We start from the raw sequence: 27,676 nt of genomic DNA, 5'->3' as shown, positions 1-27,676 counted from the left end.
TAAAGATGCCTTGTTTTCACTAACCTTGCCACAATGGCTATGTTCCACTTCCACTGTCAGAGGCACTATGCCTCTGAATGCAAGTCACTGAGATCTACAAGCGTGGAGAGTGCTGTTGCCTTCAGGTTCTACTTTCAGGCTTCCCACAGACATCTGGTTAGCTACTATGAGACCAGGATGCTGGATTAGATGGGGCATTGGCCTGATCCCACAGGATCTCCTTATGTTAAGATTAACTAGAGTTTATGTTTTGGATGCAATGCTAAACTGTGGTTAATCTAAAATGGAATCAGATGCTTCCAGTCTCTGCCTCACAGCCACAGTAGAGCAGGACAGGAAAGAAGGCAGCATGCAAGCCTGATGTTGCTGTGGCTTTTTATAATGCTAAACCATGGGTTAGCATTATGTGCAAAGTGAGAGAATAGCTTTCAGCTACAATATTTCTAAGCAATTATCCTCTTCAGAAAAAAAATTATGCTGTTTCATCTGCTTGCCTCAGATAGTGCTGTCCTCTAAGTGACCACACAAGCTTAGCTCACCTGCTGAGCAGGTTCATGTCAGGATAGGGTCTCTTCAGTCCCAGACTATTTAGAGCAGGTGTAGGGAACCTTTGGCCCTCCAGATGTTGTTCAGCTACAACTCCCATCATCCCTGGCCATTGGCAATGCTTGTTAGGACTGATGGGTATCGTAGTTCACCAAAATCTGGAGGGTCAAAGGTTCCCTGCCCCTGATTTAGAGCTTTAAAGGCTAAAACCAGCACTTTTAATGGTGCCTGAAAACAAAGTCGGACCCAGTACTGGTGTAATATGCTCATACTGTCTAATTCCTGTTATCCTGGCTGTATTCTGCATGCTAATGTTTCGGAAGAATTTTCAAAGGCAGTCTGAGGCACAGCACGTTACACTAATCAAGCCTGGATACTGCAGTAGCAATGGTAGTGCAGAGACTGGAGAGAAAATGGGCTTTCTGCTACACGTGGGTTCAGAGCCAGCATAACTGATTTAGGGGTGGGGGGAGAGGGGAAAAACAGAGAAGCCAAAAGTATTTCAATAGTAGGAAAAAACCCTTTCAAACTTTTTATAGCATCCTTTCTCTTTGTTACGGCTGCAAGATCTCTCTTTGAAAGAAAACAGGAGTCTACATTTCCTTCAGCTTGACACCACCTGAGTCTCCCTCCAACATCTTCTCCTTGAACTTCTCTTTGTTCTCTCCCTGGATCCATTAAATTTATGTGCACCGTCTTTTTGATGCTCTCTGGTACTCACTCATCGGGGAGAGTGTTCCAAACTGATGGTCCCTACATTCTTCAACTTAAATTAAACCATTCTGTGTGGCTGTATGTTCAAACATCTTCCAGCTGTTCCACCAATAAATAGACTTGTTCTCTAAAACCATTGTCAGAATGTCTTTCCAACATATTTTAGCAAAAGTCTTTCCCTCCCTCAAACTGCCCCTACCAAATAACAGATTTAGGCTGGCAGAATGGAGGCAAATTCATTCTTCTGATGCATGGACACTCATTGAAGTTAATGAGAACCACCTGCCAAGGGCTAGGGGCTTGAGCAACACTTTGATGACAATGAACTTAAGAAGAATGATGGTTGGTTGCTGCAGTTTTACTGCCCGAGCAACATTAATGATCAAAAAATGAAATGTACATGCCTATCACCATCACATACATAAGCAACAAATTGTCAGCTGCCTGTGTCCAATGCTTGTTACAAGGTTCTGAAACATCTCAACCAATTTCCTCCAGCTAGAAGAGATTCTAAAACCCCATTGGCCTGTTAAATATATACAGCTTGGTTTTAACAAAAACAACTTATTCATCTTATGAAATATTTTTTTAAAAAAGCTTTTCATTGACTTCAAATTCAGGTTCCCCTTTAATACTCAGTTGCTGAATCATGGGGTGGCATGTTACTCTGTGACTTCATAGCAGCCATGCCAATGACAGACAGAAAGAGTCTGACATCACTGTCAGCCCCACTGTGATTTTAGAGCAAATCAGTCATTTCCTACTGGAGTGGATAATACAGCCTAAGTGACCAGAAGGCAAGAAGGAGAATCTTCCAAGAAAATGTAACAGGCATTCTTTTTCCATTTGCAGTAATTTGGTACTCAGTACTTTATTGCAATGATAAAACAGAATAATTACAACACTTTCTTGACAATCAGTTTCAGTCTGCCTTGCATGCAGAAGGTCCCAGGTTCAATCCTCAGCATCTTCAGGTAGGGCTGGGAGAGACAGCTGCCTGAATCCCTGAAGAGCTGCTGCCGGTCAGGGTAGACAATAGTGAACTAGATGGACCAATGGTCTGACTCGGTGTAAGACAGCTTCCTATGTTCCGTACCACAAAATATTGATTGTTAGTTTTATGCTGCCTTTAAATGGATTCTCAATTTAGTTTTCACACAATTCCTCCTTGAATGAATGACACTTTTGTAGAAGAAGCACTTTACTCTTTCTCTGAGCCATCACCATCTATGAAAAAGGGTTACCATGTTTCTTCTGATGAAAGCAGCCATGCACATTGCTCAAGTATGGTGCTTCTGTCACAGCTATTCCATCAGTTTGTCTGCCCCAGAGGATGCTCAAGTTCTGATGTCTGCAAGTATCTCGTTCATGTTCCTTTGCTCCTTCAACTCAATGGCAGTCCAGTGGGAGCAATGTTTAAGGAGTGGACTGGACTTTGAAATGGTTGAGCAAGAAATGTTTTTCCATTATAAAATGCAACCTCTGTCCTGAATTACAGAATTCACAAAATGCTTTTAGAAGATGCACAAAGCTTCTGAAACCTCCCCCCTCTACAAATTATTTTAACAATACAGAAATGGATGAGTGGCTGAAATAAGTACATTGCCTTTTAAAGAACATGCCACTTAGATGAATTCTTTTAAAAACAAAGTTAGCTGGTCTAAGGCTCTAATTCAGGGATGGGAAACCTGTGGCCTTCCAGATGTTGCTGGATTGGAAGCCATTTGCTGGGAACGATGGGAGTTTATCAAGGTCTGGAAGGTAACATGTTTCCCACCCCTGTTTTAAGCCTATCAACAATTACCGGGGAAAGCTCCACTGTGTACAGTTGGCCTTACTTATGAGCAGTGCTCTTTTGGGGGGAGAGGGTAAAAAGTGAGGTGCCAGTGCTCATACCTTGATAAAATCACCATGGGTGCTAGCACAAAATGGTTGCCATGGGCAGCAAAAAAAGAATTGTCAGTACTCCATCCCAGTTAGGGTTGCCAAGTCCATAGCCTCAGACTGATCCTGTATCTTTAGGAGAAGAGAAGGTCAGCCAAGTGCAGGTGTTCTTGCAACTCTGTAATGGGAAAAACCACAAGGTAGAATTCTCCCTCCCCAACTTTTAAAGATACAGAAGACCTCTTGGAAGCCGGGCCTGGCAACCAAGAGGTCTTCTTTATCTTTAAAAGTTGTGCAGGGGGAAGGGAGAATTCCACCTTGTGGTTTTTCCCATTACAGAGTTGCAAGAACACCTGCACTTGGCTGACTTTCTCCTCTCCTAAAGATACAGGATCAGTCTCAGGCCAAGAACCTGGCAACCCTAACCAGTGAGTACTGTCACAAAAAAAGCCAGTTTATGAGTAAACATATGATGACTGCTCTGCAAGGTTTTAACTCTAACTAGACATGGCAGTGGCAGGCCCGTGGGTTGATGCTGCGCTATATAAAGCAAGCAGGTGGGTTAAAGTTTAGGTGAATGTTAATTTCAGCTCTGGAACATGTTGATAACAGCCCAAACCTGGTTGCTAGTGGGAAGGTTCCATTCATTAGAGGAAGGGTGAGGAACCTGTGGCCCTCTCAGACTCTAATCAGCCCTTGGGTAGCATGGTGAATCATAAGGGATGATGGCAATTGGGAGCCAACAACATCTGGAGGGCCACAGATTCCCTATCCCAGCATGAAAGATTTTCTTTATACAATGTGGCTACTGGATCAGAGCAAAGGTTCATCTAGTCCAGCATCCTGTCTCCTAGAGTAGGCCATCACATGCCTATGGGAAGCTCACAAGAAGAACACAAGAGCAAGACAATGCCCACTAGAATGCACTGTACCCAACCTGCTCTCCAAGCTTTGGAGACCAAGAATCTTTTCTTAAGTGGATAGGAATGCAACTTCTCTTGGGGGGGGTGCACAATTTTGAGTAGACAAACAGCAAGGGGGGGAAAGGGCTAAATAGCGGCACTCCTGCTTTTCCACTCCCACTTGTAGCCTCCAGGGCTACTTTTTAGTTTAACAACAAAACTAGACCACAAAGTGCTGGGGAGGTTTTCCAAGTGTCTGCTGTGTAACGTCTGGTTTGGCCCACAGTTGCATGGGAAACTCAAATTTTATTAAGGAATGCAACATACCTCCTTTGATTTGAACGCTTTCAGAGTGCTGAAAACATTCAAAGGGCACTGCTTCCTGCACCAGCAGCATGCCTTTATACTTCTCAGTAGTTCACCTCTACCCAGCTGCTATATCTCATTAATAAGCATTTGGCTGGTCTAGCAAAGTGGGAGAGTGTTGACATTTGAAAGGCAGGCGCTGGCAGACCTCAACTGCAGCAGCAGGAAACTGCCTGAAGGTAGGCAGCTGACAGAGAAACTTGGATTTGCAGGCACCCCTGGCAGCAGTATGCTGGGAAGGGGGGGTACATTTGCCCCACCCTCAATTGGGGGCCAGATTCTGTTATGTATTGTTTGTCCCATAGAAACCATTGAGCTTGCCTCACCTGCATAGTCATCTCTGTTCATTTGCAAGGCTTCAGTCTGTATTATATTCCACAGCCATGCTAGCCACAGAGACAAAATCAGGAAATGGATTCTACCTACCTGCCTATCTATTGGCTTCAGTGGGTGGATAGTCATAGATGGAAGGACAATTCTTTACAGATTGGGTTAATTCTTACAAGCATTGCTTTTCAAAACCTGGCCCCACCTCCTGTTTTCCCAAACCATTAGATAACCTTCAGCCCCTGAGAGAGAGTTGTTGCTGCTGTTGCTGTTCTTAAATTTATATCCTGCCCTTCCTCCCAAAGGGAGCCCAAGGTGGCAAACAGCAAGTGATAAAACACTAAAAAATCTTTTTTTTAAAAAAACTTAAATGCAAAACATTTTTAAAAACAAAACATATTTTAAAACAAAATGTCTTAAAACATCTTTTAAAAATCTTTTTAAAAAATACCTGAAAGACCGTCTTACCTTTTATATACCCAGCCGATCACTATGCTTTGCCAACTTATCAGAAGGTCTGTTCTGCACAACATAGGAACCAGACCTTTAGTGTAGTGGCACCTACCCTTTGGAATTCCCTCCCCTTAAGTATTAGACTGGTGCAATCTCTGCTATCTTTTCAGTGGCTACTGAAGACCTTACCTTCCTCTTTCAATAAGCCTTTTAAGTAGAGAACTTATCCCAGTCTGCACCTGTGTTGGAATTGCTGTTTAATATGTTTTTAACTTTTTTAAAAAAGGGTGTTTGTAAAGCTTTTTTTAAAAAAGGATGTTTTGTTGCAATGTATTTTACAGTCTGTTTTTATGATGTTTTAGAGTGTTTTTAGTTCTTTTGTTTGCCACCCTGGGCTCCTACTGAGAGGAAGGGCAGGATTTAATTCATTGATTAATTAATTAATTAATGTCAGACTATGGTCTGAAGACACATGAGGCCAGCACCCTGCTGAAGCTAATCAGGGTCAGGTCTGGTCAGTGGCTGGTTGGGAGACTGCCTGGAAACCATATGTAAGCCGCCTTGGATTTCTATCATGAAAAGAAAGGCGGGGTATAAATGTAATAAATAAATAATTCAAATACAGATGCAGACTGAGATAAGGTCTCTACTTAGACCTCTAAGAGACTTGTTGAAAGAGGAAGTAGGCCCTGACAAGATAACAGAGATGGCGCCTGTCTAATATTCAAGGGGAGGGAATTCCAAAGGGTAGGTGCCACTACACTAAAGGCCCGCTTCCTATGTTGCGTGGAGCAGACTTTCTGATAAAATGGCATCTGCAGGAGGCCCTCACCTGCAGAGTGCAATGATCAGCTAGGTATATAAGGGTGAGACAATCTTTCAGGTATGCTGATCTCAAGCTGTATAGGAAACTGAGGAAGCTTTGCTCCTACTGACCCAGGAGCTGCATTTTGAACATGATTGTGTTAAGGATCAAGAAGTGTAAGGCACTTCTGAGTCTTCCTCATAAATTCAATAGCTCAGTGGTAGAGCATCGGCTTGGCATGTAGCAGATCCCTGGTTCAATCCATGGAATCTCCAGGTCGGACAGGTAATGTTTCCTTTCTGAAACCCTGGAAAAACACTGCCAGTCAGTGTTGGCAATACTGAACTAGATGGACCAAGGCTCCACCTCCATGTAAGACAGCAGGGCTGGCACCAGAGGGCGACCAGGTTGGGCCCTGGCTGAGGGCCCTTCCTTAGGGTGGGAGGGTGGTGCTCTCATTCCATGATCTGTGGCTGTGTGAGGTCCTACAACCCAACCCTGCCTCTGATCATGGAGACAGATCTCCCAGGCACCACCCAATACAGACAGCATGGCGTCAATAAGCCCATCTGCATTCCCCACCTACCTCTCCCATCAGTGTGACTGGTGTGTGCGCTGTGTGGGTGCATGCCTGCCATCACCTAAGATGGTGGGGGGCTTCCCTAAGGACAGGGCTAGCTCTGCGCCACCTGAATGGGGAGTTCGGGGCTACAGTGCCACAGGCTCGGGGCAGGCTGGTGCCCAAGAGCCCCATCATGCTTGGGGCCAGCCCTGTAAGAGAGCTTCCTATGTTCCTATCACTCTGCAGTCAGTAGATGTCTGAAGCGCCTGGCAGCCTAGTGCTTGTCAGTTACATTACTCAGGTGACTTTGCACCCATTGGCCAGAATGTTGGAAGGCAGGCACAAGTTTACTTCTCAGCGAGCCACTGGATAGAATACCAACTGCACAGTGCTCTAGAAACGGGGCTAGATCAGCGGTAGGCAATCTTTTGTGTGTGTATGTGTCAAGGGCCTTAGGGATAATCTGTCTAAATGTGCCAGCTGGGGGTGAGGCCAGAGTCTCTTACTGCAACTCCTTTTCTCTCTAATTTTTTTTTACACCATTTCTCTCAGACTCCCTCTGTCTCCCTTTGTGCCAGAGAGGACGCAACAGATTGCTCTTGCAAGAGATCTGAACTCATGATGTGCAGAGGGATTTGGAAATTAGGCCAAGGGCCACTTAAAGATAGGCTGAGGGCCACATACATGTCGCCTACCACAGTCTAGACATTGACTTTTTCAAATGAAAGCTGGCTATTCAGGGAGGGCCCCTGGAATACCTTGAGGGGGGCTGGCCTTTACCATTAGTGCAGCTCTGACATCTGGTCATAATATGAACAGGGTGGGTAATTAACATCACAAAAGGCTTCCACCTCCTGCTGTTAGATAATCCAGGGACAGCGGACACAATCGTTTTAGGTACAATCCAGCTGCTTTGAAGTACTATTGACTTTAGTAGGAATATCTATAAATCTTTCCCACTTAAAGCAATGGAACAGGAACATTTTTAACTTTGGTTGGATTGTACACAGTTCTTTGCTTATAACAGGACCCCATCTGCACTGTTCATTAAAAACATATCACTTTAAATAGTCATGGCTGGCATCCTGAGAACTGTAGTTTGTTAAGGGTGCTTAGAGTTGTTAGGAGACCCCCTCAAAGAGCTGCAGTTCCCAGAGTACCCTGGGAAGTGGGATTGATTGTTAAACCACTCTGGAAACTAGCTCTGTGAGGGAAATAGGGGTCTCCTAACAATGCTCTGCACCTTTAACAAACTACAGTTCCCATAAGTCTTTGGGAGCAAGCCATCACTGTTTAAAGTGTATAATAGTGATTTAAATGTATAGTGGAAATGGGGCCTAGGAGTGATATTTAATTGCATACGATGGTGGTATTCCTAGAATTTCTGTCCTCTGAAAATAATCCAGGTTTGGAATTTTTTTGGGGGGGGAGGGAGAGGGAAGAAGCTTCAGAAATAATTCTGGTGCTGTATATTAATTGTATCTGTGTTACATTCTGTTTTCAGTCATCAGTTTGTCATGCTGTACGTTTTTAGATGTATATTTTTAAGCAACTTTAAACATACTCCTAAAATCATAAACCCAGACACCTAAATTGTGAAGAGGCCCTAACGCTTATGAAGGAAGAGGCCCAAATATAGCATCTCTTCAAATAACATAGTAGTGATGAAAACTGACAGTTATTTTATTTATTTTTTTATTTATTTATTAAATTTATATACCGCCCGACTAGCAATAGCTCTCTGGGCGGTGAACATAAAACAGCATAAAAATACAATAAATAACAAAACAATACTAAAATACAAGCAACAATCCAACACAATAAACATTTTTAAAATTAAATCAGTGTAATTTAAAATGCTTCAGAGAATAGGAAGTTTTTGACCTGGCGCCGGAAGGAGAGCAGAGTCGGCGCCAGGCGTACTTCCTCAGGGAGACTGTTCCATAGTTCGGGGGCCACCACTGAGAAGGCCCTAGATCTTGTCATCACCCTCCGGGCCTCCCTGTGAGTTGGAACCCGGAGGAGGGCCTTCGTAGCAGAACGTAGTGCACGGGCTGGTTCATATGGGAATCGAAGATTTGGCTAGTTCTAATTTTTACCATACATTTACAGGTGTGAGTTGTACATCTTATTATCCTTGTAGCGTATGGAACATATTTTTATTCAGGTCTCATGTACATCCAACGCAGGCAGTGTTGACTAAAAGAAGATTTTATAGTCCTATGTGTATCCTTTGCATTTCCTGACAAAGAGAAGCACAAAATAGAAATACTCTAATCATTTGAAGTTTCCTTCTCTCAGAGCTAAGCTCAGTGGAGTTACATATGGTCTGAGCCACAGCTCCATCTGTTCCTAGATTTCTAATTAGGGTTGCCAGGCTCAGGGCCTGAGAATGATTCTGTATCTCTAAGAGAAGAGAAAATTCAGCCAAGTGCAGGTTTTCTTGCAACATTGTAATGGAAAAAACCACAAGGTGAAATTCTCCCTTCCCCCTGCACAACTTTTAAAGACACAGAAGACCTCTTGGAGGCTACCAATATGGATCAGTGGATCAATGTGGAGCTAGATTTCTCAAGTCTTGTACAGTCACACATGATGATGGCTTAGGGTGCAATCCAAACCCTGAATGGACAGCGACGGGGGTTAACAGAGTGGTGGGACCATCACTGCATCTGTAGCTCTGCTGCTCTCACCATCTGGGATGGGATGGAAGGCAGAGGGTAGGCAAACTGCTGCACCAGCCTGAGGCATAGAGGTTTTATTTACAATTAAGTGGTACATATAATATATAAGTAGTATATACATTCTGTTAAATAAATAAACTCATGATCTGTCTCACCCACTTGTCTTAACATCCACTTTCACTTGTCACTCGTTTTGTTCTGGAAGCAGAGTGAAGAGCCCAAACACAGGACATAGCTAAGAGACAGTCTAGAGTCAGAAAGGAATAGGAATGAAATGGGCTCTTGCAAGGGGAACCAGACTGAGCAATGCCAGAATAGGGGAAAGCAAGAGGGGTTTTCAGGAAAAAAAAACCCTGTCATATTCACTGAGCCCATGAGGAGGAGGGGGCTGTAGGCAATAGGGCGCATGGCTAGTTTGGTTTGATTTCAGTTCCCCCTCACACATTTGCTGAATGCATGGGGAAGGGATTGTTGTCTGAATACCCTTGTGAATTCAGAAATATCTAGAGCTCCTTCTCTAGAAAGCTAAAGCCCAAATAAGGCACTAACACAGCACTAACAAGGAGTGTTCTTGTGCTGGCCAGAAAAGGTTCAGAGATAGATATACCTGGTTTGCTTCACAGCTGGCGAAGCAGAGAATGGGTGATGCCTCTAGTCTGGAAGAATAGCAGATGAGGTTAGCCTTCCTCAACCTGGTGCCCTCCAGATGAATCCAGCTCTCACTCTCCTCAGACCAAACCAACATGGCTAATGCTCAGGGATGATGGGAGATGTTATCCAAAACATCTGGAGGGCAACAGGTTGAGGAAGGCTAGACTAGGAGAGATCTCATACCTGTACGCATGGGATCCTCTTTCAACACGCCGTCTAAGTGGAATTTTTTATTTCCTGTATTGGATATGAAATTGCTTTTTATATATGTAATTATTTTATATATCTTTTTATTGTATTGTGAAATTGGTTTGAGATGTTTCATAGGAAGCAATTCATAAAATTATTGTTGTTTTAAAAAGACAGGTAGGATTATCTCAGACTTGTGACTTGGCAATCCTATATACAAATAATTCAAATTAAGGAAGGTAACAGTATGAGAAATTGTGAAATAATATATTATGCTCAATGCCCCCAAAGTAGGACAGATATTGACAAGTGACCTCTTTTTCCTTCTAGACCACTTCAACTTGATTTGTGCAACGAAACTCAAATGCAATGGAATGGGAAGAGTGGACCATCTATATGTCTTTGATTATTAGGAGGAGTGCTTCCGTGGGGGTGAGTTCTGCATTTAGAAAGTAATTGCATTGTTTAGAAAGAGACAACAGGCAGTAGGAGCAGACAGTCTCTCCCCCTTCAACACAAACTCACACAGACTTAACCTACCACTGTACCTTTGCCCTTGGGTGACCTCTGCTATTAGGATAGAAGTCAAAAGGTTGCAGGGTGACAGAAAAGGAGCTTTACTGAATAAAGCTTATACAATTTTTCATTTATAATGAAAAAATTCTTTGTGTTTTGCCTCTCTGTGTGATGGTTTATTGAACCAGTGTGATCATCTAGTGGAGTATGGAATGAAAAAAGTTAGGTTGATTGATCACATTGGTAGGAAGACCATAAACAGGAAAACCTGTAAAAGGATATTGTCAAATATTAAAATCAAAGCAATCAATAGGTGTGCTTTGCAGTAGGTATGAAATGCTGAGGAAGTGCTTTCTGTCACAGTGCCCTTGAGAGAGTCTGCTTTAATGTGTTCCATTAAACACATGCATGACTCTTCCAAAATTCTTTTGTTGTCAAGTTACCGTTTGCCCCTGTTCATTTCTCTGATTAGAACTCCAAAGGTGGCAGTCTTCAAAGTAAGTGGCACTGAAATCAACGAGGATTGGGCTGAAAGTTAAACAATTTCTCAAAGCCATACAAGGTTTGGAAGAGGAGAACCCCACTAAGTCAATGTTTCCAGAATGAGATTGGGTCTGGTTCAGATACTTGCTCTGTGCAGGGTCATCAGTAAATTCAGGGATTATGTGGAAATGCCAGTGATATGACCCAGTATTTCTTTGTGAGGTCTATAAACATGATAGCTCATGCCATTGGCTCCTAAATAGGCAAGCAACAACCTGAGACAGTCCAGTTAAGGTATAATCCCTCCCTCCCTTCTCCAATTCAACACCTGTCTGCCCTGCAGGGTAAGTGAGAAAAGAGGCCCTCATGCCGTCAGGTCCTGAAATAATTATTTTGCCTTTGTGTCTTACCTTTGGTATCTCTTACTTATTGCTTTAGTACTATCAGCTGTAAGCCAGCCTTCTTCTCCAATGTGGTGCCTTCTAGATGTTTTGGACAACTTCCATCAGCCCCAGCCAACATAGTCGTGTTGTCCAAGGCAGATGGGAATTGCACCAGGTTAGTGAAGGCTGCTGTATGCTACCTCAAGTGCATTGCCAAAAAGGCGTCGTATCATTGCAATACCCAAACAAATAAACATGTCTGTGATGGTATAAGATGTCAGTGGCTAATTTGCTTTTGGCCCTGCATAAGCATGAAGGTCATGGTTCCCTGGCTGCCATTGGCTTGGCTGCTTTGATGTCCCAGAAGGACTACTGGGTACAGTGAAGGGGCTTGGTAGACTTTACCTTATGAATTCCAGGGTCTCTTAGCAACCTATGTAAAATGTAATGATGCAAGCATTAACTACAAACCCCAAGGATTTGGGGGGACTGTCCATGCAAATAGAATATGGGGTGTGGGCTTTTACCTGCTGGATGTGCTCCTTCCTTCCTTTACATGTTCTCCTGAGGCTGTCATCCTATACTTATTATACTTATATACTGGATACAACTCCCATTGAACCCAATGGAGGCTTACTTCCTAACAGACATGTATAAGATTGTACTGCACATCAGTGAACTGAGGCTATGTACATGCAAGCTTTACATACACAGGTTGTATACATGCAATCAGGGACCCAGCAAAATGCACAATCCTGCACTTGTTTTCCATGTGTTCACTTCCATATGATGAATGCATGAATTGCAAATAAGCCAAGTTACTGCAAATTGGCCAAGTTGTTTCAGTCAGAGCCTCTAGATGGAAATGGGCAGACCCTTGCTGCTTACAGTATGAGATGCCAAAATACTATTCTAGTCTAGCTGTAACATCTTTCCTTAACATATGAATTACAAAGCCTGCTGTGACAGTGTATAAGTGCTTAGGATGGGGCATATTAGGAGCTCTATCAGTGCAACTTTGCTTAACGGAACAATGTGCTGTTGGAATAGCAGCAGTGTTATGCATGCCTTCAAGTGGATATGCTGGTGCTATGAATAGCCATAATACTGATGAATAATCAACAGTGCTGTGCTACACATTGACCATAAGGCTGATAGGGCTGTTTCACTCATGCTTACTTCTCACTTGGACACTTTAACAACCAGGGCTGGTGCCAGGCATGCCGTGGCCCTCGGGCACCAGCCTGGTCCGGGCCCCGGCACAAGCACACACATTCCACCTACCTACCTTTCCCTTGGTGAATGCTGCCTGTGCTTCCCTAAGGGACTGATGCCTCCGTCACCATCTTGGTTGATAGCAGGCTTGTGCCTGCAGCGCAACCAGCATTTATGTCAAGGGAGAGGTAGGTGGGGCATTTAGGCAGGTGTTGCAGGCCTGTGCAGCAGTGTGGGTGTGGGTGCCTGGGAGCTCCCTCTTGCAATTTGAGGCAGGGTCAGGAACACTGCCATGGATCATGGAAGGGAGGGCTACCCACCCTACCCACCCACCCTAAGAAGGCCCCCCTGAAGGGACCCAGGGGCCCTCGGCCAGGACCCAACCTGGCCGCCCTCTGGCACCGGCCCTGCTAGCAACCCCACCTGCTGCCCTCCAAGGGTTACTAGAGTACGATCCTCCCAGATCATTGACCATGCTGGCTGGGTGTGTGTGCTGATGGGAGTTCAACAACATTTGGAGAGCACCAGGTTAGGAGATGCTACTGTAGCACCAAGTGATACCTGGCATGTGTGAATGAGCCATCAGAGCTATAATACTACAGGAATAATTTTCATACCCTCTCATACCCACCTCAAATGCAACATTTTTCAATTGTCATTTTATATCCAGGAAAATGAGATAGTTAAGCCCTGAAGCGGTAGAACAGACCATACCAGTACCAACTGCAGGGGTGAGATCACATTTCTGAGTGTTCCCCATATCTTGCAAGTAGAAAAGTAATTGAGGAAAGGAAGCAGGGCTAGATTTTTTTTCCTCCTAAGGGCTTGGGAGGGGGGAGGGGGTTACTTCCAGAGAGATTTCCTCCCATGGGGAATATTTAAAAGTAGTATTCCTGCAGGTCTGACATGGCACAGTCCATTCTGCCACCTTAGAATCTTCAGCCAAAGTGTAACGTTGGCTGCAGTTCCTGACTTGTCCTGAACTCGGTAACCATAGTTTTTCCAGTTCAAGTATCATAGAAGACTAGGATTAATTAACCCACAAATTGCAGCAGGCCAAGATGTATTGCAAGGAGAGAAGATGTATTGCAAGGATGAAGTGTGCAGGCACAAGGTCCGGGCTTATTTTGGCTTAATAAAACAAAATAGGTAAGCCCAAACCCATCCCGTGACAAAGGAAGGACAGTAAGTGTCTGGATAGTGTCATTATATAGTTTAGCCACTAGGTGACACTGGGTAGAGTGCCAGGACTTTCCCCAAGAGATTATAAAGTTCTTGTCTAGCTTCCAGACTAATGTGTAATTTAAGCCCGCCATGACAGTTAGCAGGAATCATTCTGATCAAAGAGCTCACACAATAACGGCATCATTTCAGAATATTAGCTGCTGACTAACTTCTATGGGGCCAAATGCTTATGCAGAAGTTCCTCTCTTTACACAGCTAAACTTTTAAATCAATGACAGTTCAATATGTTAGAAATAGCTTGTATTTCCCACAGTGTTTGTTGTGAACATTGATTGGAAGGGCAAAGGAAGTAAGAAATAGATCAGCTGAAAATTTTGCAGTAACAAGACTCTTTCTTGATTTGACTATGTTACAAAATGCATTCATCTTGTAGTAGTTAGGAAAAGATTTTCCTGACATACGTAATTATTTTGAGTGAGCATTTCCCCCACTGTGTTCCTCATAGATGCCAAGTTTTGAGAAGGAAGTGCTTTGTCTTTCAATTAAAAATATCCAGACAACCCCACACAGTCATGATGGGAGAAAGAAAAACAAGTCCTCAACTGCAGATAAATGGAGGTTGGCTGATCTTGATCCATGTGGAGGCAGAGGAAGCCCACTTTGTTGACCTTCTGCCCTCTGGCATCACAGGTGGTGAACAGCACAAAGGAGACTTGGCTGTAGATGCTGCTTGAGGTTCTTTATGTTGGCCAGATTGTAAAGATGTCCATTTATGAGCACCCCATGGGGTTCCCACCAAGTCAGCAGACACAACTGCAGCTAGAGGGAAAATAGCATATCCATAAAAAGCTTCTCTGATTGCCACTATTAATAAAATGGAGGCTGTAAACAAATTTATGGTGTGTTGTTTTCGAGGCAGGATGAGGTTCGGCAATAAAGCGAGTATGCAAAGGACAGGCAAGAGGGGAAGGGGGAAGGAAAGGAAAACCACTGAAGTAGGACAACATGACCAGATTGAATGTGGCAACCAAGAAAGTAATATGGGCCACGTGAGTCTCTCTTTTTTTAATCCAGTGGATGCTCCACCAGAAAAATCTGCTTGCCTTTTATTAATTTTTTTAAAAAAATAAAAAAATAAAAGCCGGTTTGCCTTTTTCCTGAGCAAAGTCGAAACAGATGCCACTTTTTAACATTTCCAAATGTAGGGAGAGGCGGAAGTACAGTTAGCTGTATCTTGCTGTCTGCATATCTGGAAATGTCCCAGGTATATATGTTTGTTCCTCTTTATTATCTTGATGCTTTCAGACGGTATCCCAGACACAATTCTTTATTTCAGTTCTTTTCATCAGTCCTATAAAATAATCCACCTCCTCACAAGGCAGCATACATAAATAAAACAAAGATGAAAAGAAATAAACATAAAACATAAACATGATTTTTTTTACAATGTATGCACACTAATCTGGCCCAAAGTGCTTATTTCTAAGTCCCATTGATTTTTGCAGAGAGAGAGAGAGAGAGAGAGAGAGATTACCTTTGAAATTGATGGGACATGCAGCCCTCTTATGGCACTTTTGTGAAAATGTGTCTATTTGCAGATTTTCAATACAAAATCAACTCCAAATTAATTCATTGCAATAAATTTGTTTTAAGTACATGTTCATGAAGACAGTTAGGGAAAAAAATACCAACAAACAAGGAAATGCAAAAATCAATTCAAGCCTCTCTTCCCCATGGCTAGCACGTTATTGTGACATGTGGTAATATAAAACAGAGAAATAACACAAAATTTCAGGTTCAGGCAGTTCTTCCTCCAGTTCTCACCCCTCCCTCCTCCACATGCACACTTGGAGTAATTCATTAGTTTCTGATTTGTGCCAACCATAGTTTGCCAGTACATCCAACTTGGTAAACAATGGTTTGTACTTACCCTGCAAACTAGGTTCAAATGCTGGTTTCCAATCCTGGTTTTTAGCACAAGAGCAAAGAATAGCCTGGCTATTGTTACTATGCCCTGATCTGAACCTCCAGTGTGTTGTAATTGGAGCTGCCTCTGAGGACATCTCAGAAATGTCAGCTGGTTCAAAATAAAACTGCTAGGCTAGTAACTGGGACAAGTTTAGTACTAGATGCATACAAGAAGAACTAAGATGATAGCAATGGTGGTGGCACTCACTGGCAGAAAAGAAGATCTGAGACAGGAACATAGCGTTGTATTCAACAAAGTCCTACTTAGAATAAATCAGGGGTGGCCACTCCATGGCTCTCCAGATGCTGCTGGACTACAGCTCCCATCATCCCTGACCATGAGCTGTGCTGGCTGAGACTGATGGGAGCTGTAGTTCAGCAGCATCTGGAGAGCCACGGAGTGGCCACCCCTGGAATAGATACATTCAAATCAATGAACCTATGTTAGTCATGTCTATTAACTTCAGTGGGTCTACTCTGAGTAGGACTAGTACTGAATACCACCCATAGGACTCTGCCTTATACCAAGTCAGATCATTGATCCATTTAGTATTATCTGCATGGGCTGGCAATGGCTCTCCAGAATGAGACAATTTTTCAAGGTTTTCTAGCGATGCTAAAAATTGAATCAGGGATCTTCTGCATGCAAAGCAGTTGCTCTTCCACTGGCAGCATTGTTGCCAGTGGTCAGACCTTGGCAGCTGCTCAAGGATGCCACTAACTGATTTCAGCTTGATTTGGCCTGATCTGCTTAAGACTCTATAGGTAATCACATGTACCTGTAAGGATCAAATAGACATGATGTGAAAGATCCTGTTTTTAGGTTATATCCAATGAAGTCATTGCACAAATGGAATTACATCCTCTCGTGCAATAGAACTTTTCCTCCCTCTTCTCCCCCTATGCCCCTTCCAAATCTGCTCTGGTGTTCCTCTAACCACTGAGAGCAGGGTTTTTTTTTGGGGGGGTGCACGGGTGCACAGGGTGAGGGTGGATTTCCATTATGTGAGTAGAAATTGTTCCGCTCATCCAATGACTTCATTAGATTCAACCCCTTGTTTTGTTTTATTTAATAGCTACCATGAGTTATTGGATCAGGAGCTGGAGGGCTCAACCATTCACCCTATTCTACTTTCCCAGTTAAAATTAATATACCCTTGAAGCTGCTAATTTGCCCTCTGCGGGAAAACATGCATGTATCATAGCAGTACCTAATCATAGATGTGCTACAAAATATCTAGTTTGGCTTTAATTGTTCTCAGAATAATAAAGGCAGTTGTGGAAACAATTATGAACTATGCATCCTGCAGCAACCTTCTGTCAGAAGAAAACCTACAGCATTGTGCTGCAGCTGAAGCTTTTGAACAGTTTGCAAGAACAGGCCCCACTCAGAATACATTACTCATAAGGTACTGCAAGATCCCTGCACTTTTGGTAGGAGTATATCAGAGGCAATTGGTGGAAAGCACCCTTTGGCTGCAGATGCTACTTGGTCCTCCAATAGCAAAGTATCAATAATAAATATTCTTGACTGGTCTCTTCACAAGAGTGTGATCTTATAGGCTATTAGCATAACTGCCGTGAGAGTTTAACTGGGGACTTTCTGCCTTGCACTCTGAAATTACGCCAACTCTGAAAGAGCATTACAGATTCAGTATCACCATCACTTTTCTTTTAATTTTCCTGATCTAGACCCATGTCTTTTTTCTTATTAAAGAAAAAATGAAGAAAAGACAAAAAGAACCCCAAGCATCAGCTCACATTATAATACCATAAGGATCAACACAACTATCTTAGTTTACACATACAGATTGATCTATGCCATTCAAATATCCAAATGGGTATCCAGCAGTGTTAGTGTCTATAAAAACTACATTCAAATGTAACAAGGGTATTAAGGTCTTTAAACATTGCATAATAAAAGGTGGGTGTTTATCTTTGAAGGCTAGAAATATACATCTCTTAGTAACCTTAACGGCTTGTAAAATCAATTTTTGTTGTCTTGCCATTAATCCCACACAACAGGAATATAATTTAAAAGTACATGAACATCTGCAGATATCAAGGATTTCACCAATCCAAAGTTGATATAGACAACAATTGCAGACAAAAAAGAAAATATGACTGCACATACCCACATCATATACTTCTGTGAGGCATTTCCAGCATTACACCCCCAGCATCTATTTGAATTAGACAATGCCTTCCTAAAGAGATGCTGTGAAGTCAAATATACCCAAAATATAAAATTTTGCTGAATCAATCCCAATTTTAAATCTAAGGAAATATTCTGGATAGATTCCAAAGCAATTTCCCATTGTTTAGGCTATATAGCACATTCTAACTCCCTGTTCCATTCTTCCATAAATTCCTGAACTTCTACTTTATAAGATTCCAACAAACATTAGTAAATGATAGTTATGGGGCTGGCTTTCTATGAAGATCCAACTATTCCAACTATTGGAGCTTGAGATTGATAGACAAATGGTCAAGGAATACCTAATCATTTTGAACAAGTTCAAATCAGCAGGGCCCGATAAACTACATCCTAGAGTATTGAAGGAACTGGCTGAAGAACTCTCAGAACGGCTGTCTATTATCTTTGCAAAATCATGGAGGACTGGTGAAGTGCCGGATGACTGGAGGAGAACTAATGTTGTTCCTATCTTCAAAAAGGGCAAAAAGGAGGAACCGAGGAACTACAGACCAGTCAGCCTAACATCAATCCCTCGAAAAACTCTGGAGCAGATTATAAAGCAGTCAGTCTGTAAGCACCTTGAAAACAATGCAGTGATTACTAGGAGCTAACATGGATTTATGAAGAACAAATCCTGCCAAACTAATCTTATCTCGTTTTTTGACCGGTTAACCTCTCTTGTAGACAGTGGGAATGCTGTGGACATAATATATCTCAACTTCAGCAAAGCTTTTGACAAAGTGCCCCATGATATTCTGATTAGCAAGCTAGCTAAATGTGGGCTGGATGGAACAACTATCAGGTGGATCTACAGTTGGTTCCAGAATCGTACCCAAAGAGTGTTTGTCAATGGTTCCTTCTCAAACTGGGCAGAAGTAACGAGTGGGGTACCACAGGGCTTGGTCCTGGGCCCAGTGCTCTTCAACATTTTTATTAACGACTTGGATGAGGAGGTACAGAGCATGCTTATCAAATTTGCAGATAATACAAAATTGGGGGGCATAGCTAATTCCATGGAAGACAGAAACAAAATTCAAAGGGACCTTGATAAGCTGGAGCATTGGGCTGAAAATAACAGAATTTTTTATTATTATTATTTATTTTATACCCCGCCCTTCCTTCCAGCAGGAGCCCAGGACGGCAGAATGAAATTCAACAGGGATAAATGCAAAGTTCTACACTTAGGAAAAAGAAACCAAATGCACAGTTATAAGATGGGGGATACTTGGCTCAGCAATACGATATGTGGGAAAGATCTTGGAATTGTCATTGATCACAAGCTGAATATGAGTCAACAGTGTGATGTGGCTGCAAAAAAGGCAAATGCTATATTAGACTGCATTAACAGAAGTATAGTTTCCAAATTGCGTGAAGTATTAGTTCCCCTCTATTCAGCACTATTTAGGCCTCATACTAATACTGCGTCCAGTTCTGGTCTCCGCACTTCAAGAAGGATGCAGACAAACTGGAACAGGTTTAGAGGAGGGCAACAAGGATGATCTGGGGACTGGAAACAAAGCCCTATGAGGAGAAACTGAAAGAACTGGGCATGTTTAGCCTGGAGAAGAGAAGACTGAAGGGAGATATGATAGCACTCTTCAAGTACATGAAAGGTTGTCACATAGAGGAGGGCCGGGATCTCTTCTCGATCGTCCCAGAGTGCAGGATGCGGAATAATGGGCTCAAGTTGCAGGAAACCAGATTTTGACTGGACATCAAGAAAAACTTCCTAACTGAGACTTCCCGGAAGGATTGCTCCGCCTGTGGCTGCCTCTGAGATGAGCTCTGTCTCAGAGGAAGTTTTTTTCAGTTTAAAATCAGTCAAAAGGGAACTTTGACTGGTATAAATGTTCTCCCAGGCAAGGGTGAACCGAAGAGATTATCCACAAAGACTTTGTTGGGCTGTCGGTGGCTAGAATTGATCAGGAATTCCCTGGGAAAAGAAGGCATATCTAGCAGCCGAGGACGGAGTTAGGACTTCCAGCAAGCTGGGCTGAAAAAAGCGAGACGTTTTTTCTTTTAAACGATCCACAACAGGCGAGCTTTCTTCTGTCTAATCATATCATTTGGCTTAAATTACTACAGTAAAAGAGTTTTGTTTAAGAATCAGCAATTAAGATACCTGGGTGAGTTACACTTCTCTCTTTTATACAAGGAATTAAGGAGGAGGAAAGAAAATTTAAAAAGCTTATCTTATTTTTTATGGCAAAAAGCTGGCCTGAATTTGGAAACTATAAAGATTAAAACGGATGAGGGGCAACTTACCCAAAGAGAAAATCTGATTTAGATGATTGATTGATATATGTCTGGGACTACTTTTTCTTGGACTACTTTCTTTAGACGAATCTGCTGTTCGTGTATGTTACTAATTGTTCGGCGCTGTGAACCAAATTTGTTTTGCATTCTTGGACGTGCGGGAGATAAGAACTGTGCTGGCCAGATGATGTCAACAGGCCTGGAATATTAACTCCCTTATTGCTGGAAAAAGAAGCAAATTACTCTTTGCTTGGGAATTGTGGCTATATTGGAAATTTGAAGGGTTTTTTTCGGCTTTAAGAATGACAATCAAAGAAGTGGCAGAGACCCTGGATGTACCCCTGGAAGGGTTTTCCCCTCTGGATATGTTTCAGAAGATAATGGATGAGATTAAGATAACGAAACAAGAACTGGGACAGAGTAGACAAGAGATGGCAACTGAATTTGGTAAAGTGAAACAGGAGTTGAAAGAAATAAAGGATTATATGAGAAAAAAAGCAGATGGACAAGCAATAGAAGATGAAAAAGAAATTAAAGGGAAGGAACAAATTCTGGAGATTGGATCAGATATATCAAATGTGGAATTGGAAAAAGATTTGGACTTTATGGCAAAAATTGAAGGGAGGATGCAAGTCCTGGAGATTGGAACAGATATATCAAGTGTGGAACTGGAAAAATATTTGGAGTTTGTGGATCCTGGAGATAAAGATTACTGTTTGGAATTCGGCGTTGTCCCTGGAGAAATTGATGAAGATATCAGAGATAAAGCTATCAATGTTTCGATGGAATTTCTGGACTGGAATGATTTGATGGAACTTGAAATAGAGAAAATTTATAGAATTAATTCCAGATATGTGACAATGGAAAAACTCTCAAGAGATGTGCTAGTGCATTTCGTAAAAAAGAGGAACAGAGATATGACTTTACAACAATATTTCAGCAACACATTCAGAATTGATGGCAAGGAAATATTTGTGATGAAGGAAATTCCCATCAGACTCTTACTATATGACTATGACTATGACAGCAAGATTATTATGGGTGCAAGGATGGAAGTTGGAAGATGGAATTAACACTGATAATGGAAAAATGGCTATTGAAATTACTGGACCTAGCAGACTTGATGAGATGGATTAATTGACATGTTTATTTGGAGAAAAATCGATGGATATATTTCTCAAGGAGTGGAAACCTCTCTTTGACTTTTTGCAGAAAGAATAAAGTGATGTTAATGAGATTTGATGATTAATTAAGATAACTACTGGAGGAAAGTGATTTTGTAATGTATTAAGAGACAGGTTTGTTATATATCATAGACCTATAACTGATCTGCGACAAATCGGAAGTCAACATTTTATTTTATTGTTTAATTTGTTTCTTTTTTGTTTTGTTTTGTTTTGTTTGAAAATTTGAATAAAAATTAATGATAAAAAAAAAGAAAAACTTCCTAACTGTTAGAGCCGTACGACAATGGAATCAATTACCTAGAGAGGTAGTGGGCTCTCCGACATTGGAGGCATTCAAGAGGCAGCTGGACAGCCATCTGTCGGGAATGCTTTGATTTGGATCCTGCATTGAGCAGGGGGTTGGACTTGATGGCCTTATAGGCCCCTTCCAACTGTACTATTCTATGATTCTATTATTCCTTCCAGCAGTTTCGGAAATGCTGAAGCATTCAAAAACATCAACTTCATAAATAAACATCAGCAAGTACTATAATTGAAAATATTGCCATTCAGAACTGGTAGATGGTATATGAACTGCAATTTCTTCTTCTTTTTCTTCTTTTTCTTCTTCTTTTTCTTCTTCTTCTTCTTCTTCTTCTTCTTCTTCTTCTTCTTCTTCACCCCTCACCATGAGGTGTTAGCTGATCAAATGTTTGAATCCCACAATATACCAATTTCTTCCAAAAATGGTGTAACACAGATTTGAAGACAGGGAAGCAACCCTTTTTGTTAATTTAACATGAACATAGGGATCAAATTGCAACTGATGAGACAATATACACCACATCTCTCCCTCTGCCTCCCCTCTCTCTCTCCCCCCTCTCTCTTCACCTTTGCTGAAATGGAAGATGGTACAGTCCTTGCCTTTTTACATACCTAGGCCACAGTGCTGCCCATCCAAAAAGGGGCATTATGTAAGCCATCTCTAAAATTATCCATGCTGGGGTATTCCTAGAAGAAGACACTTGCACTCATTTGTGCACACTAAAGCTATTCCATGGTATAGACTAAAGTCTTGAAACTTACATTCTTCTTCCTGCATAGGAAATTTCATTCTTTTAAGTGATAATTGGGGTATAGAATTGCCACAAATGAACTTCTGAAAAAGCACACTGATCTTCTGAAAATATGCTTGGGGAATATATAAAGAAATGCTATGCAGGACATATATTATTCATTGCAGAATACTCATCTTAAGTATATTAATTACCCCAAATACTAAGTTTGAATAATGCCCATCTTCCCAAATCATTGGAAATTTTGGTCATCAACCTGTTTACATTTATTTTAATCATCTGAGAAGTTTCTGTACGAACCAAAGTTCCTTGACATGTTATGATCTCTGGGCACCAACAAAATTGCCAGTTGGCATTTTATACCAAGTTCTGGCCTGGCTTTGATATAGAAAGAGCCTTGGATGCCCTGATACATTATGTCTGTTGGGAAAGAGACAGGAGGAGTGTGACCCTGTGGATTCTCTTTGGGCACTTTTGATACTGTTGATTACAGAACCCTTCTGGATTGGCTCTGCAAGTGGATATAGTCGGCAATGCTGTTATGGTCATTCCATGCCTACTTGCAGAGTTATTTCCAGAGGGTTATGATGGGTGACATCTTCATGGTCCCTTTGCACTTGTGCTAGGGGCTTCCACATGCTTCCATTTACTCTCCCATGCTATTTGACATCTATATGAAGCCACTGGGAGAGGTCGTCTAAGGATCCGATGTGAAGTGCCACCAGTGTGCTGACAATAGCCAGCTCAATTTCTCCTTGTCATCTGAGTCACATGAGACTGTGGAAGTACTGCACCAATACAGTACTTGGATTCAGAAACAGGCTAGATAAGTTGATAGTTACCTTGGCATGGGTCCAGGTTGCTGAGGTCTGTAGGGTTGATTATCCACTAAGCAACTGTGCACCTGCGCATTGCTGGCTGAAGCACCCTAGGGATGGATGCATCTGTCCATTTTGGTTTCTCTCCATTTCTCATTGTTCAGTCTTAAGTTCAGTTCACCACATTTCCACATTATTTTGTGATTATTTTTTTTAAAAAAAGTCTCTGTGAAAATTCATCAGCATTTGGGTGTAAATCTCTCCTAAAAGGCAACTTTTTATCTAGTTATGCCTAGCATTCACATTTTGCAAGTATTTCCCCTTAATATAATGCATTTCTGTATGCTCTTTTTCCAAATATATGCATTTTTATGCACACTTTCCCCTAATAAACAGTTTTTGTACACAGTGTTTGGCTGGAGGATTGCACTGAAGTGTTAGTTTTGTAGGATATCTGCCCTTTGGTTTGCATAGAGTTTCAGAAAGTGCAAATTAGGTCGGTTTGCATTAGAGTTCAAACTGTACCAGATTTCCCCCTCATCCCTAGTGGCACCACTCATTTCTACCTCCTGGCATCCAATGGTATGGGTGTGCATTCCCCTCCCTTCTCTGCAGAGCTTGGAAGTAACTCGTTAGAAATAACGAGTTACTTGTAATTTGTTACTATTTTACATAACGAGTGGGTAACTTCGTTACATTTTGTATGTAACAGAACGAGTGGTAATTTCATTACTTTTGAGCTGCAAATGTAACTTTTTTGCGTTACATTTGGATGTTACTGGGGGGGAAAGCAGGGGAAATCATCTGCTGCTGTGATTGGTGGAATGGTGGAGGAAAGATATGTGCCTCAAACTGGGCTTCTGCGTTGTTTAGCTCTTCCCTCGTGCTCTATGGAGGCACGAGGGAGGAAGTGGAGAGTCAGGCAGCGCTGGAGGGCAAGGAGGAGTAGAAGGCAGAAGCAGCAGAATGGAAGTGAAGAGCTGTGGAGGTGAGTGTATGTGTTACCCTTTCCAGACTACTCTCCCTGACCCCCCGCTCATCCTGCCTCCCTCAGCCTGCTTGCCCGCCCCCTCTGCTCTTCCTGGCACCCCCTGCTTGTCCTTGCATCTCCTCTGCTTGTCCTTGCACCCCCTCCGCTTGTCCTTGCACCCCCTCCGCTTGTCCTTGCACCCCCTCCGCTTGTCCTTGCACCCCCTCCGCTTGTCCTTGCACCCCCTCCGCTTGTCCTTGCACCCCCTCCGCTTGTCCTTGCACCCCCTCCGCTTGTCCTTGCACCCTCTTTGCATCCCCTCCGCTTGTCCTTGCACCCTCTTTGCATCCCCTCCGCTTGTCCTTGCACCCTCTTTGCATCCCCTCCGCTTGTCCTTGCACCCTCTTTGCATCCCCTCCGCTTGTCCTTGCACCCTCTTTGCATCCCCTCCGCTTGTCCTTGCACCCTCTTTGCATCCCCGCCGCTTGTCCTTGCACCCTCTTTGCATCCCCGCCGCTTGTCCTTGCACCCTCTTTGCATCCCCTCTGCTTGTCCTTGCACCCTCTTTGCATCCCCTCTGCTTGTCCTTGCACCCCTCCAGAGAGGGTGAAAATTGGGAACTGGCAAGAGACTAGGAGGTAGGTGCAGTCTCATACTTCTGTTTGTGTGTTTTGCTTCAGTTATGTGCCTCTCATAGAGCGACTCTCACTAGGCAGCAAGAGATGACTACCCCAAGCAACTAATTTGGGGCACCATGCAACAAATTATTAGCTATTTTAATTTTTGGTTGTTGTATATTTACTGTCAGGAAGAGGTACTTGTGAGATTTTCTGCCTCAAATGCCAACATAACTTTTCAAGCTATGGTGCTATGACCTTGACTTGGGGGCAGGGCACCATTTGCTCTTCTGCTTCAAGTAGCAAAATGTCTTGGGCTTCACCTGCTTGCAGTCATTTCACATACTGAACAACTAACATGGCTTTTTGGGCAAGAGAGAATAAGACTGTTATCTCAAAAACAGTTGTGCTTGAGGAAAAGATGGCAAACATATGTAGAACTGAACTTTTCTGCAATAATATAGACATTTGCATAGGGTATTTTTTTCTACTCATGGAATATTAAATCTTTAAGTCCTAAATCCTTTGTCATCCCCTCCCCCTTGTGCACACCCTTTACACTGTCTATCTCCCTATGCATGTAGGTCAAAATGACAACTGGTGTAGTTTGGGAATTAACAGAATGAGAGCTGAATTACAACTCAAAAAAGAACTTCCCTGCTGGTGTCTGCTACTGATGTGGGGGGCATTTGGTTAGGGAGAAGGGATGAGAGGGGGTAATTTGCTGCTGAAACTTTTTATCTGCAACCCCTTCCCTGGCCACTTTCCCCTAGCTGATGGAGGTCAATAAGGAAAAATATGGGGCATTGCACTGGTAAAGTGGCAGGCATGGAAAACAGCCCCTTCCATCTATCTCCTGCTTCACCTACCCAAATGCACCCCAGCAAATGCTTTGCACATTGACAGCACACATTTAGTTGGTTTTCTGGTATTTGCTGCTGAAAGTGTAGTTCCATGCTGGGTGCAGCTGGGACGTTCTGAGTTCATATCTTACCACAGCCATGAACTCGCTGGATGACCTTCTGGCCACACCCATGCCAGACATTTATGCCACTTTAAACAGTCATGACTTCCCCCAAAGAATCCTGGCAAGTGTAGTTTGTGACGGGTGCTGAGTGTTATTAGGAGACTCCTATTCTCCCGACAGAGCTCTAATGTCCAGAGTGGTTTAACAGTCAGCCCCTCTTCTCAGACAATTCTGTGACTGGAGTTCTGTGGGGGGAATTGGGGTCTCCTAACAACTCTCAGGGCCCTTCACAAATTACACTTCCCAGGATTCTGAGATCATGACTGTTTAAAGTGGAATAAATGTCTGGTGTGGATGTAGCCTTAGTGAGTCATTTTTCTTTCCAGCCTGCCCATCAATCATATGGACATTAAAAAAATCTGGACTATTATAAAAGTTAGAATTTTATTTGAAACACCTTTCAACACTCAAAAAAGGACTGTCAGTCATTAGAGCAGTATGACAATGGAACCAATTACCTAGGGAAGTGGTGGGCTCTCCAACATTGGAAGCATTCAAGAGGCAGCTGGACAGCCACCTGTCAGGTGTGCTTTAACTTGGATTCCTGCATTCAGCAGGGGTGTGGACTCGATGACCTTAAAGGTTCCTTCCAACTCTACTGTTCTATAATTTTCTGTTAGCTGAGACATCTCTCTCTCTCTCTCTCTCTCTCTCTCTCTCTCTCTCTCTCTCTCTCACTCTCTCTCTCACACAGCCACTGAGCATTCCATAACAGAGCATGCTCAGTACTCATTTGGGCTGTTTTGGGAGTCATCCCCTTTCTGTTTTCTCTCTCACTTTTTTGTATTCTGCAACACTTGGGGTTCCCTCTTGCCCACTAATACTCCTTATTATGTGTGGTATGGATGGTGATATCATGGCTACATAAGCAACAACACTTCCAGCCTGAGCTTCAGAAATAGAGGGAATGACACTCTGACCAGTTTAAGTGGTTAGTATTTAAATCTGATTGGAAACTGTTCAATTTGATACAAGGTGGCTATTAAGCATGACCTAAAAGCTGCAATTCCAAGCATACTTACTTGGAAGTAATTCCTATAGCAGTAAATAGGATTTACTTCTGGGAGTATAGAATCAATCCGTAAGAGTCTCCCAGTAGACACCATACGTGTAAGCACATGGCTTTTCCCCAAGAATCTTGGGGACTGTAGTTTACTCCTCACAGAGCTACAATTCCCAGCACCCGTAACAAACTACAGTTCCCAGGATTCTTTTTTGGGATGGCGGTGGAAATGTGCTTTAAATCTGTCATGTGTATGCAACTTTGGTGAGATAATAGCTGAAGATAATCAGCCCAAAATGATAACAAATAATCAGTAGGTATTCCCAAAAGACATTCAAACAGTGGGTAAAAAAAAGTGAGAATTACAGAGGCAAACACAGAATGCAGTTAAGCAATAAAGTAATCCAAGAGAGAGGAGACACCCTTGTCTCTGCTCTCTCCCTCCTGAGCCATGAGGGCAACTCCCAAACCTGAGTGTTGCACCTCCAAGTTAGTTAGAACTAGGTATGCCTTTCCTATCTACTATGTATTTCTATAAATAAAATAGCTTTTTTATTTTACTAAGTCTTAAGTCTCAGTGATCTCAGTGCAGGGTAAAAGCCTGCCACTTAGGTACACGCACACATTGGCGCACACACATCTCAGACTGTTCACAATCTCTGCTAATATCTATACAAATTTACGTAACATGCATCACCTGAACTCACATGATC

General features: G+C 42.5%; 1 long non-coding RNA gene across 2 annotated transcripts; it reads left to right on the top strand.

The window, feature by feature from the left end:
* Window positions 1-4,511: 4,511 nt before the first annotated feature.
* Window positions 4,512-14,758, top strand: LOC133385801 (uncharacterized). 2 transcript variants are annotated; one of them, XR_009762964.1, is made up of 4 exons: window positions 4,512-4,591; window positions 10,414-10,515; window positions 11,521-11,640; window positions 14,371-14,758. It is a non-coding gene; the product is annotated as an uncharacterized LOC133385801 (long non-coding RNA). The 2 variants fall into 2 exon arrangements; XR_009762965.1 differs by lacking the exon at window positions 11,521-11,640.
* Window positions 14,759-27,676: the final 12,918 nt, after the last annotated feature.

The sequence above is a fragment of the Rhineura floridana genome, chromosome 5, assembly GCF_030035675.1.
Source record: "Rhineura floridana isolate rRhiFlo1 chromosome 5, rRhiFlo1.hap2, whole genome shotgun sequence".
In the NCBI taxonomy this organism is placed as follows: domain Eukaryota; kingdom Metazoa; phylum Chordata; class Lepidosauria; order Squamata; family Rhineuridae; genus Rhineura; species Rhineura floridana.
The sequence above is the reverse complement of the archived record's forward strand: the minus strand, read 5'-3'. Positions and strand labels throughout refer to the sequence as shown.